This window comes from Dermacentor andersoni, chromosome 3, assembly GCF_023375885.2.
Source record: "Dermacentor andersoni chromosome 3, qqDerAnde1_hic_scaffold, whole genome shotgun sequence".
NCBI classification, from domain to species: Eukaryota; Metazoa; Arthropoda; class Arachnida; order Ixodida; family Ixodidae; genus Dermacentor; species Dermacentor andersoni.
The window spans coordinates 35,687,654-35,699,828 of NC_092816.1; the positions used below are offsets into that span (position 1 = coordinate 35,687,654).

Below are 12,175 nucleotides of genomic sequence, written 5' to 3' on the forward strand. Positions count from 1 at the left end.
TCGAACCTCGACCTTGAAATTAAGAGGGGTGACTAAGCGAGGTGGACTAAGCGAATTGAGGGGGATGACTAGCTAAGCGAATTAAGAAGATGAGTAAACAAATTAAGGGAATAACTAAGCGAAGTAGATTAAGTGAATTAATAGGTTTGTGCACGTAATAAGGCACTTGCGCTTTCGCCTTCAAGGTGTCCAAGGGATAACATAAGTGAACCTGTGAATTTGATTTGTGAACACATGCGTAGAAACTGACAGAGGAAAAGAAGAGAATGAGAAGGCGGACAACTGGTCATCGTAAGGCGCGATAACGCCTGCTTACTCCAGAAGAGTACAGACTTGAGCTTATTGGTGCTTCAATACGGAAAGAAAACTGCGCACAAGCAAAAACAGAAACCAATGCGGAGACGACACATGTATCCCATACGCCAGGCAAATGCATTAGTGAAAGATTCAGACAGCGCAATAACACACACAAAAAAAGAAAGAGAGAAGAAGACAGATGATGATGGACTTCTTGCGTTACACTGTCATATCAGCCACTTTTCAATGAAGCAGGAATAATCGGCAGATATAAAAGCAAGTACGTGCGTGAACTAATGAAAGGCGAAATGATTCATAGATTAGGTGATCGGGGTGTCAGTTCAACGTCCATTTTGTGATCTAATAAAGAACTGCAATTTCTCAGATCAGTCTTCAGGCGCTGCGCGATAAACTGATAGACTGCAGATATCCGGTGTTGAGTATACGTATCATGATCACGTGTATATATATCGCACTTCCCAATAAAGTTGTTATTTCAACGCTGCAGTGTCGTTGTTGCCTTGGTCCCCATTGTGGTTTGTGCGCTATATGGCTGTTTTCTTTCCGTAGCCTGCTAACTCTTGAAGACGGAGTGGCATGATGGAAACGTAAATGTGGATTTTACGAGGAATGAAGCTAAACATTTCGACAGAATTGCCAGTCTGGTTGGGAAATTGATTAGGACTTGAGACTGACTCCAACCAAATAACTGAATTTTATTAGCTCGACGTTTCGGAGCCCGTTCGGCTCCTTCTTCAGGGGGTTGTTCTTCGGGGGGTGGCGGTGTGCCACTTTTAAAGCATCTTTTGTAAAGAAAGGAAGGGGGAGCACGGGAGGTGGGGAGACACGAGAACGGCGTCAGAACATTCAACCGTATTCGCAGCGCCGTCGCTGAACACTCTGAAGACGCCGATCACAAAATTGCTTTCCAGGAAACTGTAATCCTTCAAACAGAGACGAACTGGCGAAAGAGACTACTACTGGAGTCATGGCACATTCAGAATACGGGGAATAACATAAACCGCGTGAAGGACAACCTACCCTCGGTGTATGTCCATGGCCTTGGCGACATGACGAAAAGAAGAAAAGGACGCACAGCCAGCCAGCTTGTTTCACCACCACAAAAACGTCGGCGCGACCCTGTAACCTCCCCCCCCCCCCCCCCGCCTCCCATCAAGGGCACCCTCGCGAGCACTCTCCCCAGCACCGGTCATCCCAGCACCACCGAAGCCGTCAACAACGACCCCCCTTTCCTTTTGTTTCCCCCCACCTTTCCGTCTGTGAAGTGTCTCCCCACCTCCCGTGCTCCCCCTTCCTTTCTTTACAAAAGACGCTTTAAAAGCGGCACACTGCCACCCCCCAAAGAACAACCCCCTGAAGAAGGAGCCGAATGGGCTCCGAAACGTCGGGCCAATAAAATTCACTTATTTGGTTGGAGTCAGTCTCAAGTCCTATACGAGGAATGGAAGGAAAGAGTGCGGAATTGAAACAAAATGACAGATCTCAAGGACTAAAGTAAAACAATGACTATGCAGCACAAAACTGTGACTGAGTTCATACGCAAACGAGGCTTTATACAGCATGGGAATATAATACCCCTGTCAAACGGGCAAGTTAAGTGCACTTACGGGGAGTGCACTTCGGTACCTTGAGTCACACTTTAGGCAACGCGCTTCTTAACGGGAAAACAGAGTGCACTCGCAGTAAAAACAAAATGGTGACAGACTAAGAGCACGTTTTTAAAGATGTAAATTAACAAGAGAAAGCTGCTAAAAAGCGATTGTTTTAAGAAGAATTATATATAAAAACAAACTTCATCTATTTATCTCAACAAAAAACGAAGAAGTTTTTATTATAAGTGTGTTGCAAGTCAATGCTGGCCAAGACGAATGCCTAGCCAATCCAAAACAAAAAGGCGGTGTGCGGCAGTTGATCCTGCTCATAATCGTGCTAAAACAGCATATGAGCGAGTATATATGAGCAAAGACGGCAAGTTCGATATTTAGCTACACTGCAAAATGTCACGCACACGGTTCAAAGCACGACCGGCGTGGTCAGCACGCTTTCACACCAAAATAAACACGAACTGAATGAGCATGGCGGCACCGCAATGCCGCATCATTCTGGCGCCGTTAGTTGCGTACATGATAAATTCGTTTCTTTGTTGTGCTGTTTCGCTTCTCGCTAAACACAAATTATATTGTTAAAAGCTTCTCAATAACTGAAATGAACATTTGTGTCCTTTTTCTATGCATTACATTTTGCGTCGTTGAAAGCGTTGGTGGCGAGGCTAGGCACTCCTTCAAACCGTTGGCGGCGAGGCTACGCACTCGGCCAGCAAAGTGCGTTCCGTGAACGTACTCCGACTTGAGTGCACTCATATGAGAGTACACTCCGCTGCGACGTTAAGATTTGGGAAAGTGCACTTAAAAACCGAGTGCACTCGCCGTAAGTGCACTTAACTTGCCCGCTTGACAGGGGTATAACATTTTGTTGCGTATGTTGTGAGAATATTTTTCTTTGCCAAGAAACGAGACGAAGCCGGTGCCAGCTGTAGGCACCGATCTTTCCTGTTACCCTAAATAAATAAATAAATAAATAAATAAATAAATAAAAAGACAGTCAGATCATGTGGCTATGGCAAAATATAAAAAGGGAGAAAAGAAAAAGGACAACGTGGGCGTGCGCCCGGCTATCTTGTATGCACGTGGGAATGGGGACACCAAGAATGGAAAGGAAAGAGGGCTGACAGTTCACGCCCCCACGGAGTGAATACATGTAACTTGTGAAGAAGATACAGCTTTTCGGATACAAATCAGATGGGCAAGCTCTCCCTTCGACCCCTGTCTGCTTACAGCTTCTCGCGAAACAGCCATTACGAGTGGCGCGTAATGTCCGCACCACTGAGATTTCACTCATCGCGACCGAACGACTTACTCTGATCGCTTTTTCGTCTCAACGAAAGAAGTACCGTTCCCCTAAGAACTTTCACTGGCGCCCAGGCGAGACCTTAAAGGTACATTCTCGAACACTGTGTTGCCTTCAGCCTAGTATGGGTATGCAGACTTGAACCCATTGGTTGAGGGCTTTTTTTTTTTTTCCTCTCTCACAGCTTTGCTTGTATTGAATGCCAGAAAAATACACCTATTAATATGCCTACATATAGCCTTTCCCTAGATCAGAGTAAAGGGCGAATGTAATCTGCCTTCAGTGTGACGTCTCTTCATCTCTTCGCTTCGCGGTAAATAAGCTTTGCATCTCACCAAACCAAGTTTTCTCTAACCCTAAGTGGTAGCACATAATCGAATTGCTTTTTGAAGTAGCTGCTAATGACATGTGTATTAGATATTTTCATATCAATTTTAGCACGCATTCCTAATGAGACACATGGCGAATATCGGATGTGCCGTGTCTCTTAATAATGTCTACATAGCGAATTCCTGCCCCTGCGTGCAGTAAGTATACGCTGAGCTGTTTACTTCAGAGCTATAATCATTACGCCACGAAAGAGCAAAGAAAATTCAAAGCACATATTTTTTTTTATGTCCCGCTTGACGCTTACTTTCCTGGCGCGAACGTGAAAGAGAAGTCGACTGTTCATTTCTGCCGTGGCCTGTTCTTCCGTTCCAAGCCATTTCATCGAGTGAGAGTTTTCAATATCGCTGCGTAAACCATTTTATGAACTCCGTTTTCTTTTTTTCTCTCTTTCTTTTTATACGTGTGTGTGCGTCTCCTAATGGAACCATATTGCACGCGACTGCCAGCGACGCGTATGCGCCTCAATTTTCATCGCAGCTCACGGTATGGTTTTTGCGTCAATCGCTCGGGCACGCGTCGGTTGATTTTTCTCGGGCGGCACCGAACATTCGCGTGACCCGCGTTCTCGTTCCTCAACAGCGTGCTTGCATGCGCAGTGTAGTCATAATGCAGATCTATTCTGGCTACAGTTCGTGCAAATGAGGCGCGCCTGCAGCCCACGGCTTATAGCGTCTCGGTGCCAGAGGACGCAATATTGAACACTCCGCGGCTTCATACCGTCGAGTGAAATTTAATAACACCGTCGGCCTGGCAGCGGTGGGGCGATTCCGTTGGTTATGAGAAACTGCGCGACGTCTACGGTCAAGCCTTTCTTTTGTCACGAAATCGCCGGCCAAGAACGCAAGCCGGTGTACCCGACTTATATGGCGACGCTTTCTCGTTCGTATCCGCCGTGGTTGCTTAGAGGCTTCGCTGTAGCACTACTAAGCACGAGGTCGCGGGATCAAATCCTAGGGACGAAATGCAAAAACACCCGTGTACTTAGATTTAGCTGCACGTTAAAGAACCGCAGGCGGTCAAAATGAATTAACTAATTTATACTATCGATCCATTCAGGGATCCTAATCCGCAGTACTACGGCGTGATTCATAATAAGACATTGGTTTTCGCGCGTAAAAGCCTATGATTTATTTTATTTTAATGGATTTGCGGTACGGGCGCGGTGTTTGGTTGTGCGGGAAAGCGTGAAGATGACCTTGAGGTTCCAGGGACCGTGTGTTTGCTATAGCAAAATTTCGTTCTGTCGCGAATCTCTTTGCTGGAATTATTGGCAGGCGGAGTTACTTTATAGACTGTCCCGTCAGTATACCGCATGCGGCAACAGGTATCGCTGATACGTTCCTAAAATCCCCTGGTCTCGTGCTTTTGGCGCTCGTGTCCACTGATAAAATATTATGTATGTTCTGTCCCGTGTTAGATAAGGGAGATGTATATGTTTTAATTGTATTCGAACGTAAGACAAAAATAAGTATTCCATTTCCCTGGTCACTAAGGGACTATAGTCGTACGTGCGTGATTCCAGCTCTCAGAGACGGAGTCGCGGCGTAAGTAGGCTCCCTAGTGGTCAGAGCGTGGCTCCGCCTTTTCTGATTGGGTAAAAAACGCGAACATGCCGAAATTCGACAATATGGCGGTAAATGACAACGTCTTGAGTGGCACGCATTCCATTTCTTGCACACAGAGCCTTTGCTGTAAAGAAGTCATCGGGACAGCACATTAAGTTTTATAGATGGCCTTTCGTGCAAAACGGAGGGGATCTAAAATACCTATAGTAAAGTACAGAGCAGGACGTCCACTTCAGCAGCGCGGGAGCTCGTAAAGCCCGTACTGAAGCACAGCCTCGCTCGATACTGTAGTGAGGACATGACAGTCGAGAAATTCTACAGGCTACCGTGAGCAGCTATATACGTACATAGACTGTTCGTTATCATCACGCGGTACATTTATGACCAAGGAACTGCCGCCAAGGGGGGGCGGGGCGGCAGGTAGTAACCTCCACCGCACTTCCTGCCCTTACAGACCGATACAAATAAATGCAAAACATGACGGTGTATGTTGCACCGCACGCGGTCTCTTCCGGATTTTCCGCTTCGGACTTCGTACGTAGCTCAGTTCACGCTCGCTGCGGCTCTAATAATAATCCTGTAAAAAATCATACACTGCGGCCGGGACGCCGTAGAACTTTGAAGAAAACATTATCACGGATTAAGTGGTTTCGTTATAACGAAGTGTAACACATGTGCAGTGTGTAAGGTCGGAGTAGTCATGGTTTTCCATTATAAAACACACACATACACGCACACAAAGAAAAAGGGAAAATAAGCGCACATAATAGGCGCGTGACAAGTAAGGGCTAACAAAGTCCAGTCATGTATGCACCATTCCTTCCACATTTTGCTCGAACATAATTTGTACAACTGTAATTACCTCTAATGCAAGCGCGATGGCAGCTGCTGATTTATGTATTGGAAACTGTTCCCTTTCATGCCCGCTAAATCTAAAGGCTTGTTCCAGAGGGTCAGACGGAATTCTCTTGGGGAGTTTGTAAATACTTATGCACAAACATCTACAGATCTATGAATGACGTTCCACGATCAGGCTGACTGTGCTACCAAAGCTGCGCAGCGACACTTCGAGAGAAAATGTCCACATACCTGTCTCGAGAAAAAGAACGTGGCGACACCGGTATCCGCACGCGCCTGGCGTTTACAGCGGCCCCTCTAAAGAATTGCACGCCACCATTACGGACCTCTCTATAATATTCACCCATCCTTATGACTTTTATATGCCGCGAGGTCTCAATAGAAAAGTCATAACATGTCTACACCGCATCAGACTCAACGTGGCCTACACGAGCCACTTGAAGTGCACGATTCAACTGACGGACTCGCCAGTGTGCGCTGTCTGCAACGCGTCTGATGATGACCTGCGACACGTTCCGTGCGGTTGCTGCCGCTACTTGTCGGAGAGACAGCCTCTGAAGGCGGCACTACACCTGCGACGCGACTCAAGCTTGGAACTGCGGCACATTCTGGGTCCGTGGCAAAGCACCACCTGCGCGTTACGCGCCCTGAAAGCGCTGCGTATGTCCTTGCAGGCCACAAGTTTCAACAAAACCAGGTGAATATCTCCAGTGTGTTTGTAACGCTATGCGCTGTTACGTGATCCCTGTGTGTACCATAATTATCACCCAGCACCTGGAGTAGCATGCCAGGAGACCAGCCAGGCTAACATCTCCAGCATATCACTAAAGTTGGTACTCTATTGCTCTTAATGAATTGAAATAATTGAGTTTGTTCCAAACGCGCACGGCTCTGCGAGTTCGTCGCCTCGTTAGAATATTCTTAACATAATCAGATGTCAGCGTCGATTACATTCAATGAAAAGGCAAGCAAACGTCTAAATACTCGAAGGAAAGTACATGGAAACACAACACACGTTTGCTTCCACGTGGACGCCTGCGTCTGTAGCCTTCACTTTACTGCGCTGTTTTCGTGATCCACTCGCTGGAAGGAAGCGTGTAGAGACCGCAACCTCTTCTTGGTCGAACAGCCGTGCTCTCTCTCTCTATCTCTCTCTCTCTCTCTTCATCATTTTGTAATATTGCCAGCCGCGATTCGGCTTGATTTCTCCGGGGACCGCGAAGAAGGAGCTGTATATGTACCACATATTCAAAAGCTTTACGAGTAAAGCGAGGAAGCAGCAAATACAGAAGGGGAAAGAGCGATGCAGAGGCTCGTGGTTATGCATCGACTTCATTTGGCTAGCTTTAGATATTCCATTTCTTTCCGCAAAGAACGAGAATCAACCTTTTTGAAAAGCACTTTTCAGGCAAAGTTCTTTTCTTTTACTGAGCTGCGGTGGTTTGTCGTCCCTATGCTTTGCTTTCAGATGGGGCGGCTGCATGCGACGTGGAAAAGAAAGCGTACCGAACAGTGTGTGCGACTTTCAACGAATTGGTAGGAAACCAATAGAACGGCTGGCGATTTATTTTCAGCTTGAAAAAGAAAAGAAAAAAAAAACGATTCTTCTTTTTTGGTACTTTGCACACTCAGCACGTAATACGGGTGAGCCAATTTCTCGGAACATGTCAAGCTACGGTGAATAACGTATGCCACGTCGACCAAGAGATCTTCGACGCAAAGCGCTGTTTTTAGCGCACGTGAGAGGTAATGGTGTGTAGTCTAAATATATTTCTAAGTGTATGCTTCACGTTAATATTCTTTAACTGTGCATGGGTAAGTGTAGAATCTAGTATTTAAGGGGTATCATCATAAAGCCTCTTGATAATTTGTGTGTCGCTTTGCACTTTTGAAGACTCCGCTATTATTACTATCCGGGTTTTCACTGCATGTTCTTCTTCTTACCTTATTGAACGCAGCTGCTCATCCGTGCACCAATCTGCAATAGGCAAAACGCCAATAACGGGGGTACGCGCTGTTTCATATATGGGGTCGATAAGGGGCTCACTGGGAAACAGTACGAAATGGAAAACCTCGTTTGAGTGCAAAACCAACTGCCTTCCTTTTTTACACTGCACCGAAAATAAAACTCACCACAATGCGTATTCCCCAACAGTAGAACTACTGACAAGGAAGTGCCACGAGCAGGCCCTTCTAGCTCTTCGTGTACTGCCTCCGTTGACGTCTACGCTGCTCTGGCATTCCTCACAGCGTCAGGTTAGCAATACCCATAGCGTGGCGGTAGATGGCCTATGGTGTTTTTCGCTGCTAAGCAAATAAGCGGTCACGTTTCAATTCCAAGCCCGCGGCGACGGAAGTCCGATAAGAGCGGAATACAAAACCACTCGAGTTCCCTGCTCTAAGTGAACGATAAAAAACCAACTCAGGCAGTCAAAACTAATCCAGAACCTTATGTATACAGCGTCCCGCAAATCCCACTGTGTTTCTTTGAGAAATTGTTTTCATTTTTTACCTATCAATGGAAAGTCTCCAGGAACGATCGATTGGTGCTTCTAAGTAACACGCATAAATTCATCACCGTGTGAATGAAATATTGGTGTGGCGCTGACGATACTCCGATCAGCACGAGGTTATCGACAAACAAAGCTCGATCAAAGGAATCGGTAAAGTTCTTGGTGCTTTTGAGGCAGATGGGTCGCGGAGTCCTACAAGGAGCTGTTCTGGGTCTTACGTTTCTGTATCAGCATGCCGTATATTCCTAGTCATTTGTGCACGTAGCGTGTATCGTGAACCCTGATTTTAGTATGAGTTGAACTTTAAAAGTTATGCCGCTGTGCGTTCCGACAGCATATATAAACGTTTTCGTTGGAGTATCGTGCGACGAAAAACGGGAAATAAGAAACGACAGAATATCTGATAGAATATGTAACGACGTTATCGAGTCGACGAACATGGAAGCAATCTATTATCATCGATCTGAACATATAGAGTTTGAGCGAGTCATTTGATTTTGGCCTCCAAGTACACGTTGTTTCTGTTTGATATATCGCGTTTTTTTTCCTGAATCATTGCTTCTTTGATCAGGACACCTCGCTCACAGACATGCATATTTTACATGATAAGACAGGGGGTTCTAAGCAGTTACATTGATGCGACCTTCTTTTCATCTTCGATTACTTCTGCGCAAAGTGAGGCCTAGGAAAAGTATAAGTGAGACTCATTGAACATTCATGTATGCATAATTCACAGTTCCGGGTCGGACAAATCTTTGAATAGTCGGCACCGTCCTTTCGGAGCTCCGGCCTCAGCTCTTCATACTCTATCTCATCTCATCTCTGCACCCTCGCGATTCTTTTTTGTGGCATTGTATTCAAGACGTCCTTAATATATACAGGTCCGCACAAGAGTGTTATCGCTTGTGCCCAGCTCTTTCATTTTTTTTCACACGAGAACTTGAAAAAAAAAAAAAAAAACGCTTAGCAGGGAGTCTCACCTGACACTCTTGAAGCATAACCACAAAAAATAAGGGGGAGTCATGGGAAGACCTAAGTACGTATTGGTCATTGGTTGTCCATGTAGTCTCCGCGCGCAGCTGCGCTGAGTTCGTCGTCTGTTGCATGGATTTTTCGTTTTTTTTTTCTTCCTCTATACGTGCATGTGTGCTTCGCCTTTCATGACTTGTAACACATTAGGCAGAATAAACAAAACGCCGACCGAAATTGTGCATTCCATGTGTTCCCGGCGTCAGCGAAGCTTTGGCGTGTGTCCAGCGTACGTATAACGTGCAAGTTGCCCACGTTCCTCGCCACAAACTACGCCACGAGCTGATGAACGTCAAGGATAAGCTATCCCCGGCGTTGTTTATAGGGCATCCTGCGCAGACTGCGGCCACATTTACGTTAGCGAAAGCGGCAGTTTAGAGAGGCGCCTCAAGGAGCACATGAGCAGCGTCAAGAGAAAAAAGATCGCTACGAATGCACTCGCTAAACATGCAGGTGCCACTGAGCACGATATCAACTGGAGCTACAGGCTTCAGTTATCGCCAGGGAAAAGAAATGGTTACAAAGTCAATTATCTTGGAATCCCTGACTATACAAACAAACAAACAAACAAACAAACAAACAAACAAACAAACAAACAAACAAACAAACAAACAAACAAACAAACAAACAAACAAACGCTTGCTTAACTATATTGTGAACACGAACATAACGGGGTGCATATTCTTCAACGAGTAAGATAAAAGAATGAAATGAATTCACGAAGACCGCCGCATTTCAATTACAAAGCGCCCCAAAACCATATATTCTCATGTGGCACTGACTCTGTGGTGCCCTTCGTGAAACTGTTTTCCAGATGCTTGGCATGATAACATAGATAAGTTCTGCTATCAAAGAATTATCGTAGTATGCGCGCGAAAGAGCGCGGCATGACTAAATTTTCGAAATAGAATCCGTAGAATGGTAGCGTCTCCAGAAATGAAATGAAGTACGTAGCGCAATCACGCGCAATCTCAAACACTATACAGGCGTGATCTCCGCTACGTCTATTGTTGGCGCGCATATCGCATGCGATTACCGCGGTGATCGTTTCATGCAACCGGTACAGCTGCTGCGTGTGCGTTTTGTCATCTAACTTTACAATTTGATCACGAAACTTATATTTAGTATTTCACATTTCATACTCCCAGAGTAACAATCAGTGTAATAACACAATAATTACAATGACCTAGCGCGCGCGCAAGCTCTTTTGAACAAAGCGCAAGCAGAGGAGGACTGTAAAAGCTAACATTTATCGCTCGAGTTTAAACAAGTAAAAAAGAAACATTAGTTTAATATTCCGGTGAAAGTGGCGCAATAGATATTTGGTTGAACTTCTTTCTTTTTAGAAGCACTTAAACCATTGTGTTTGTTGGAAGTTGGAGTACTAGTAAGATTGGAAAGCTTCGAAGAGGTTGGCTATGAAGATGGCAGACGCCGGCGATTCGCGTGTGTTACCGGCGGGCTGGGAAGAGCGGATGAGTCGATCGACGGGCGAAGTGTATTATCTGAACACGCTCACCAAGGAGAGCCAGTGGGACTTTCCCGAACAACCTGCGCAAGCCGGATTCCTGGGACTGATCGGATACGAGCATGTGTGGTGTTCGCACTTACTCGTGAAGCACCATCAATCGCGCCGGCCTTTCTCTTGGCGCGAGCAAAAGGTCACCCGGACGCGGGACGAGGCGCTCGCGCTCATCAAACGCTTCCGCGAGCAGATAATATCCGGCAAGATGACGTTCGAAGAGCTGGCGAGCCAGTACAGCGACTGCAGCTCGGCCAAGAGGAAGGGCGACCTAGGTATGTTCGGCCGTGGCGCGACTCAGAAGGGCTTCGAGGAGGCAGCCTTCGCGTTGAAAGTGGGCGAGCTCTCCGAGCCCGTATTCACTGAGTCCGGCGTTCACCTCATCCTGCGGACCGCTTAGGACTTTTCCTGCCCTCGGCTGCACAGTGACTTTTGACAGGTCCAGGCCGACACAGCGTGTTGGGCCAATGGGTGGGCCGACCGAGTGCGTCTCTTGACAGGTCCTGCGCTGCAAGATGCCGAGGGTTAAGAACGACTCTCCGTTTGGGGCTGGCCCGAGTGCTTCACACACAGCAGGTGCCTTGCGAGAAGACATCGCCGTGTTCTCATACACGTGTAACTGCTGTTTCATGTATCGAATTCAAGGTTTGGTTGGTGTGTTCTCTCTTCGTGTTCTTCTTCTTTTCTTTTTTTGCGGTGCTGAGTGGTCTTATGTAACTGCTCGTTGAGTTATATGGTGTGCAATAAAGCAGCGGAGGGGTTCGTAACGTGGATCTGACATCAGTTTTATATTCACCGATGTAGAGAGCTGCTGTCGTCGCCTGTGGTGGTGGTTGCACTCAAGCTATGAGACTTGTGTTCTCGTGAACAATACCGTTATGTACCATGTAAACAGTACTTGTTGCAAAAACTCTATCGCGTATTGGACGCGCAGTTGTTTAAGATAGTAATTGTATAGAACTCTATGGTATCTATCAGTCACGCCACAGATGTTTATCTTGTAGGTTGTCAATGTTTTCTGCTATGATAGTTTCACTTTTCAGTGCCCTGTGGTCTGCCTAGATTCAGTCTTA

At 46.2% G+C, this 12,175-nt stretch overlaps 1 pseudogene; it reads left to right on the top strand.

The window, feature by feature from the left end:
• The first annotated feature begins 10,822 nt into the window (after positions 1 to 10,822).
• On the top strand, positions 10,823 to 11,873 carry LOC126517945 (peptidyl-prolyl cis-trans isomerase NIMA-interacting 1 pseudogene; annotated as a pseudogene).
• Positions 11,874 to 12,175: the final 302 nt, after the last annotated feature.